Raw genomic sequence first — 7,383 nt, 5'->3', positions numbered from 1 at the left:
AAGCATTACGCCCTGCGTACCCCGAAGTTACGCCCAGCGTAACCCCGAGGATCAGACCCTATAAAAGGGGATGCGAAGCCAGCTTCTTCCTTTTACAAACCCTTCCTTTTTCTCTCATCTTTTTCCTCATTTAACGTGCCATTTATACCCCGAAGCCTCGGTATTATTCCCGAACCCCGAAGCAAGTTCTGAAGCCCCGAAGATCCCGAGAAGTGCAATTCCCGAGCCGAAGCTCTGCCCGCGAGGAGCCCGGTTTTTGTGAAGATCTTCCAGATCTACTAAAGAATACTACTTCTACAAGTCGTAGTGTTGTCCGATCATCTTCTGATCAAGTGAGTGTGTAGTTACTTTCTTCTAACGCATAATTATGAAGTATTTTATACGAAATACGTGTTATGTGTATAATTTTGTTGTTATGTGTGTGAATGTATATTCACTCTCTTCTATCTCATAGATCTGAATTATTTTCTATGAAATACGTGTTATGTGGGTGTGCCTCATCTGTTATGTGGAATATATATTGATTGAACATGCTATACAGGTTTTAAACTATGTATAAAAATATATATTTTTATCTACTAATATGTTGGGTAGAACATGGGTAGATAGTTGAAGTGTGATAAACAGATGAGAGGCCTCAATGTTGTTGTTGATCTAATTATTCAGCGGAATATGGATAACGACCACGGACTCTTTCTAGAAAGTCCAGTGGAACGCTAGCAGGTTCATAACCTGTAGGTGTTGTGAACGATGTGTTCACTGGTGTACTCTATCCCCCTCACGGTTGCCTTTAGGATATCTATTGTTGAGGAAACCCCTTAGCAGTAATGTTCGTCCCGATGAAAATCCTAGATTAGGTCCCTTGAGATAGATGTTGTTTTAGGGACGTAAAGTGAGGATAACGGGAATGGGTAATCGGGTTATCGTTGGTTGGTGAAATTAAATATAATTTATTTATTGTGAGTTGAAAACCCTATATGCTCACCAGGCTACCAAGCCTGACCCACTCAGTTTTATTTGTATTACAGGAAGTGGCACAAGGGCATAAAATGGATGAATCATCAAGTTGTTTTGTTTACAAGTCTGTATATGTATATATTTGTTGAATGACTTGTAATGTTATCGTTTATGCTTTATGGTCTGTATCGGAACATGACATCCCGAGTTTTGATTATATAATGAAAATGCATCTCTTGATGAAATGCTTTGATAAATATTATTTTATCATATTTTGTTTTGGGAACAAATTCCGCAACTCTTTTAAATCAAAAGTATTTACTCTGAAATTATTTTAAAATGCATAAATGAAATCGGTCTTTTCTGGCTGAGATTTTGGGGATGTCACATAGACTATGTACCCTAGTTTATTACATGCACAAACCCATTCTTGCCTTATCTTCTTTAAAGTTTTATGATTTAGAGTATACACACACCTATCCATTCTCGCCCTAGAAATATTCTATCAAAGAGATTAATGATTCACTATATTTTCCATACACCAATAAAACTTCGACATTCTATGTCAATGGGTAGACTAAAACACCAAAGTGTATTACATGCATCTCTCCTCTCTTGTTCATATTCTTCTAAGAAAATGAGTTTATGATTTAGCATAACAAACCATACTCTAATGATACTTCACAATACCATGTCAATGATTTATAGCAAAATCATATGCTATTAGGTGACATCATAATCTTAACTCGTGTTCCACTGTGGTTAATTCTATGATTATTATGTCTCCCAAACATATTGTTGATGCCAAAAAGAGGTAGAGTTATACACCTTCTCAGGGGGAGCTATAGACTATGTTTCAAAGTATCAAAAGCATTCGTTTTCTCGGGGGGGAAATTCATACACCTTCTCAGGGGGGGCTCAAGTATGCAGCTGAAAGCAAGTTTTCTCTCGATGATACTTTAAATGTTTTGACATCATCAAATAGGGGAAGATTGTAAGGTCATAATTTATGATATGACGAGTCAAACATCATTAACACGTTGTCCACCAGGGACAATGCCAACATCTACATTGTATCAGCGACAACGTGACCTTTTGTATAATAGTCTGATACATTTTATATATTAGTCAGTTAGACGCTATGTAATTATAGATAACTTTGTATTTATAGAATAGATATTTAATGTGTAATCTTAGTGATTAGTAAGAGACTATGCGTAGATTAGATTATATCACTTAAATAAAGCGATTTATGTTTATTGTATAAGTATATAGTCTTGCATTAGGGTTAAACCCTAATGTGTGGCATAACCGTCTTTGTGACTGCTTTGTGCACCCGTTCTCTTTGTGATAGGATTCTTCTTAGTTAAAAACCATCTCTGTGATCATCATTGTTCTTTTATTCTTTTATATCGATTGTGTTTATCAAGGTTGCAAAAATCGTTCGACGGTAACTCGACGGTCGACTGGTGTTAAGGGATTAATCGGTCTAGGCGGGGATTAATCGGGGACCATAGATTATTAATAAAATATTAAAATTAATCAAAGATTAATATATTTTTTAAGAAAAATAACTACTTCAAAAATAGAAGATAAGAGAATTTGTAATTTGAAAATACAAAAACATGAATATTTTGATATAATATTTGAAATTTTGAAATTTTTGGAGTCAATTTTTTTTTTTTGACTTTTTTGATATTTTTGACTTTTGTTGACTTTTTTTTTTACTGATGAATCCCGTCAAGACCGATTAATCCCACCAAACCCGATTAATCCCTAATTTTCGTCAAACACACTAATCCTAGTCGATTGGAGAACGCCAAACGATTAATCCTGATTTCTGCAACTATGGTGTTTATACTTGTTTGTCTCAAATCAAGTGAACCTTCAAATAACCATTTTCCATAAAACATAAGTCATCAAAATATTGTTTCACAACCATATCATAAAATCATAGTATCTAAACATAGCATCTCTCAAAGCATATCAACCACTAAGTGAGGTGTACAGTTAAGCCTTTACATTCCCTTGATCCTCTTATGTACCTAAAATATTTAAATCCACAACTATAATCAAAGATTTGTGAGTTCCCCAAAATACCCCACACAATAATACTCATACAATGCATGCACACATGAGACTTCAGTCTGATTAGACCGCCTCGCAAGGCCTACAATACACCTGGACTACTCTTCTGAGCCAATAGTATATAGATGGATAGCTCTCCTGAGCCTATAACATGGGGCCATACCACTCTCCTTGGGCCTACATTATCAACTAGACAACCTGGGTATCTTGGCTTATAGAATAGAGCATGACTACCTCAACCTAACCACAATACGTCGACATATGCAAACAAACTAACAATAACCAGCAAACATAGGTAATCATAACAAGTCTACCAGACTAACAGATTACTACATCATAACAACATCCTACACATAAGGATATATACTGCAATACAAAGTATAGTGAGAAAACTCACATCGTAGGCTAGTAGACAATCAACACAACTCACACGAAACAAAGAGTGGTGCTACTAGCCACCTATAAAATAACTTGAGGCACATACTCAATCTATAGCCTAAAAACCCTCAGGTTGACAAAAAATCAACTTGGTCAAAAAGTTAAAAGTCAAAGTCAACCCCAACAGACCACCACGTCATGGCCAAGCATAGGCCACGCCATGGTAGCCTCACAACAAAATAGTCACAAGGCTGCCTATCACCACGTCATGGTGATCAAACCACCACGTCGTGGCACCTGTTCTGGCCAACTAAATGGATTGAGCTCTTAATGCTTTAAGTCATTAATCCATACTTTCTAGGATGCTTTATTACACCCGAATTCATCATAAAAATCTTTTCTTTAAGGACATGCATGTCCAATGCATGTCTTTTCCAAACTAGGTCAAAAATTAAGAAATGAACTCAAAACTTATGTCTAAAATCAAGGACCCCATGACACACTAGATCTGGAACATATAACCACAAAAGGGCCACAAAGATCCATAAAATTGCCAAATTTATGGAATTCATCCATCCAAAACATCAAGAACATGAAGAACAAGTTTCCAAACCTATATCTAAGAGAACTGTACACACATATAGAGACTTGTGGACTTACAAGAGTCAACAATTCATGCAAGACGGTGATGAGGAGGTTTGGTTGCTGGATTTATGCACCAAGAGAACCTTCGTCTTCTTCAAGGCACCACAAAACAACACAAAAGCGCAAAATATCAACAATTTTGGCTAGGGTTTTGCTTTAGGTTGAAAGGATGTGATGGAGGTTGCGGATGAGCAAACTCTAGCCATCATATCCACTAAAGAGGGCTTAAAACCCAAAAAAGTAGGGTTTACATGATGGCTGCCACCATATCGTGGTCAGGACTATGGTGTCCAAAAAGGATGTGCGTTCTCATCGGGTGAGTCCATGTCGTGGCATCTTCACCACCACATCATGGACACCTAAAATTCCATAACTAATGTCTTGATTGCAAAGACCACAATGCATATATATATATATATATATATATATATATATATATATATATATATATATATATATATATATATATATATATAGGAGTAGGATCAAATGAGAACACCAAAAAGGTTGAGAATGCGAGAACAGATCTGAGCTCTTCAAATATTACGATCTAAGGCTAATATAATTTATAAAATTCATGAGATGAAATTATAAATTTCTAAAAGTCATGGGATGAGATTGTAAATTGTTAATAGTCTAAAGGGTAATATGGTCATTACATGTTAACCTATTTTTGTAAGTTGTTGGAATCTCTCTTTGCCTCTCTCTCTCTCTCTCTCTCTCTCTCTCACACTCACGTATCCTTCTTCCTCTCACTCTCTAAATACTAATTTCAAACCTTTAAACCCTAATTGAGCCATCACCACCATACACCATATCGGAACTGAAAAAGTTAGGTCCGGAGGAGATTTAGGGGTACGTTGGGTCGGAGAAAGTTGGAGATGAAGCGAATTGAAGACAAGAATAGCAGACAAGTGACATTTTCTAAGCGGAGATTAGGGTTAAAAAGAAAGCGCAACAGCTTTATGTTCTCAACGATGCTACTGTCGTCGTCGTCTTCTCCTCCAATGGCAAGCTTTATGAATACGGTAGTCCAGCTATGAAAGCTCATAAGGCTAACAAACACGGGTTGTGCATAGAAGGTGTGCAATGACATACTTAAAAAACATGTAATTTCAATTTCGACTTTGTTTCTTTAATTTCATTTCTCCATCTCAAAATGTTTCTTCTCTATTCAGTATTCACTGAATTGGATGATTGAGCGCAGGAGAGATGGATCTAACATATGTGTGTTTTTTTTAAAGGAGATGAACCATGCACATAAGGGGCTCGATAAAATGTCTATGAGAAGAGCATTTTCAAATTGCAAATTTATTACATTATAATACATTAACACCAAAGGCAGGTATCACTATGGAGTCCATCTACGCTTTATGAATACGGTAGCGGCAGTACGAATAGGTCATCCGTCGCTTTGTATTATATTCAATTATCATATTCTTTACACTTTCTACTGCTGTCATGTACGAAGCAATAAGCTTTAGCAATAGACTGCGATATATCTGCAATCAAAATGAAGATTTCTAAGGCATAATTAATCAAAATGAAGATGTACTTGATTATTGTCTTATCTGAATATGTGGGGAGTTCGGATAATTGAGATGTATCTTTACTTCTTTAGTCTATTTCATTCATCCTAGTCATAATCAGTCTTTTTGCGATAGATTTTGACTTGGATTCATTGTATTCATTTTTTATTGTTGCATTATTTGTATTAAATGTTAAGTATTTGGATACACTGTAGTCATTTTTTATTGTTTTAAAATTGAATTTCAACTTTCAGTTTTTTTATTTTAATAAAATTTTATTCATTAATGATAATCTATTTTTCTGTTTATTACATTTTGATTTAATAAAGCAATTTAGAAAACAAATTGGTTAATGAGTTAAGCACTTTGTTGACAAATAATAAAAAAAAAAGTTCTTTGATTTCTTGTAGATTGACCAAGTTAATACGGAAGGGCTAAAGGTTTATAAGGATGAAGGATAAATGTACATGGACAACAACTTGGAACGAGCAGAAATTTATTTATATTAAAACATTGTAATTTTTTATTTGTGATTATAATTGTATTCATATATGATTGTAAACGTGTTTTGTTTATTTATTTTTTGCAAATTTGATGTTTTATCTCTAATTTGTGTTATATTCATTTAAGATTACAAATGTATTGATTTTTTTTATAGTGTTCTTTATTCAATTATGATTATATTTCTATTCATTAAAAAACTATAATATTTTATATTTATGAATGAAAATGTGCATTTATATATGAATACATGGTCTCAAAGTGATTTTAATCATTAAGTACAATTGTGTCAGTATAAATGTACAAAGTCAAATTATAATATAATCAATTATAATTGATAGTTTACTTTTTATTCATTTACGATTGACGTATAATTTACGTGAAATCGGAGAAAAAAAATGATTTTTTAAGAAATTTTTCTCGGTTTTAAAATAAATTTTGGCGACAATGTTTTTTTATTCCATTAACAAGAAAAATAAAAAATAGAATATTTCTATGCTTTTTTGGTAACCGATCCTAAATTTAAGGCAATTTGATTAAATTTTGTTATATTTTAATTTAATTAAAATATACAATTACTAATATACTCTTATATATTGATTGGTCAAGAACTGTTTTCACGTTCTCAACCTTGTAGGTGTTCTTATTTGATCCTTACCCTATATATATATATATATATATATATATATATATATATATATATATATATATATATATATATATATATGTATGTATGTATATATATATATATATATACATACACACACACACACACACACATATATATATATATATATATATATATATATATATATATATATATATATATATGAGCATTCGAGAACATTTGTGTAACATCCGGAAATTCAGGTATTATATTTATTCATTTTATTTCAAGTTTTGTGGAAGAACTCGGCGAGTTGGTGCGTAGACTCGCCGAGTAGAGACGCGAATCATTATCTGGGTGGACGGCTGGACTCGGTGAGTCGCCCCGTAGACTCGGCGAGTTCACGCTGTTTAATGAAACCCTAATTCCTCGGGTTTGGGGCCTATTTAAGGGGTCTTACGGCCGTCATTTGCGGCTACCAGACCCCAAAGAGAAACCCTAAGTGAGCTAGAGCGATTGTGAGAGGAAAGGAGCCATTTCTTGATCATTTGTTGGTGTTTTTGCAAATAGAAGTGGACCAAGGCAAGAGGAGACTGAAGAGGGTGCTAATCCAGTGATTCCAGGGCTCAGAGACTTCATTTTGAGGTATTCATTTGACCCTTCTTCAGTTTATGGTGT

This window comes from Lactuca serriola, chromosome 2 (assembly GCF_051521515.1).
Source record: "Lactuca serriola cultivar US96UC23 chromosome 2, Lser_US96UC23_V15, whole genome shotgun sequence".
Classification (NCBI taxonomy): domain Eukaryota; kingdom Viridiplantae; phylum Streptophyta; class Magnoliopsida; order Asterales; family Asteraceae; genus Lactuca; species Lactuca serriola.
This window is presented reverse-complemented; position numbering follows the sequence as displayed.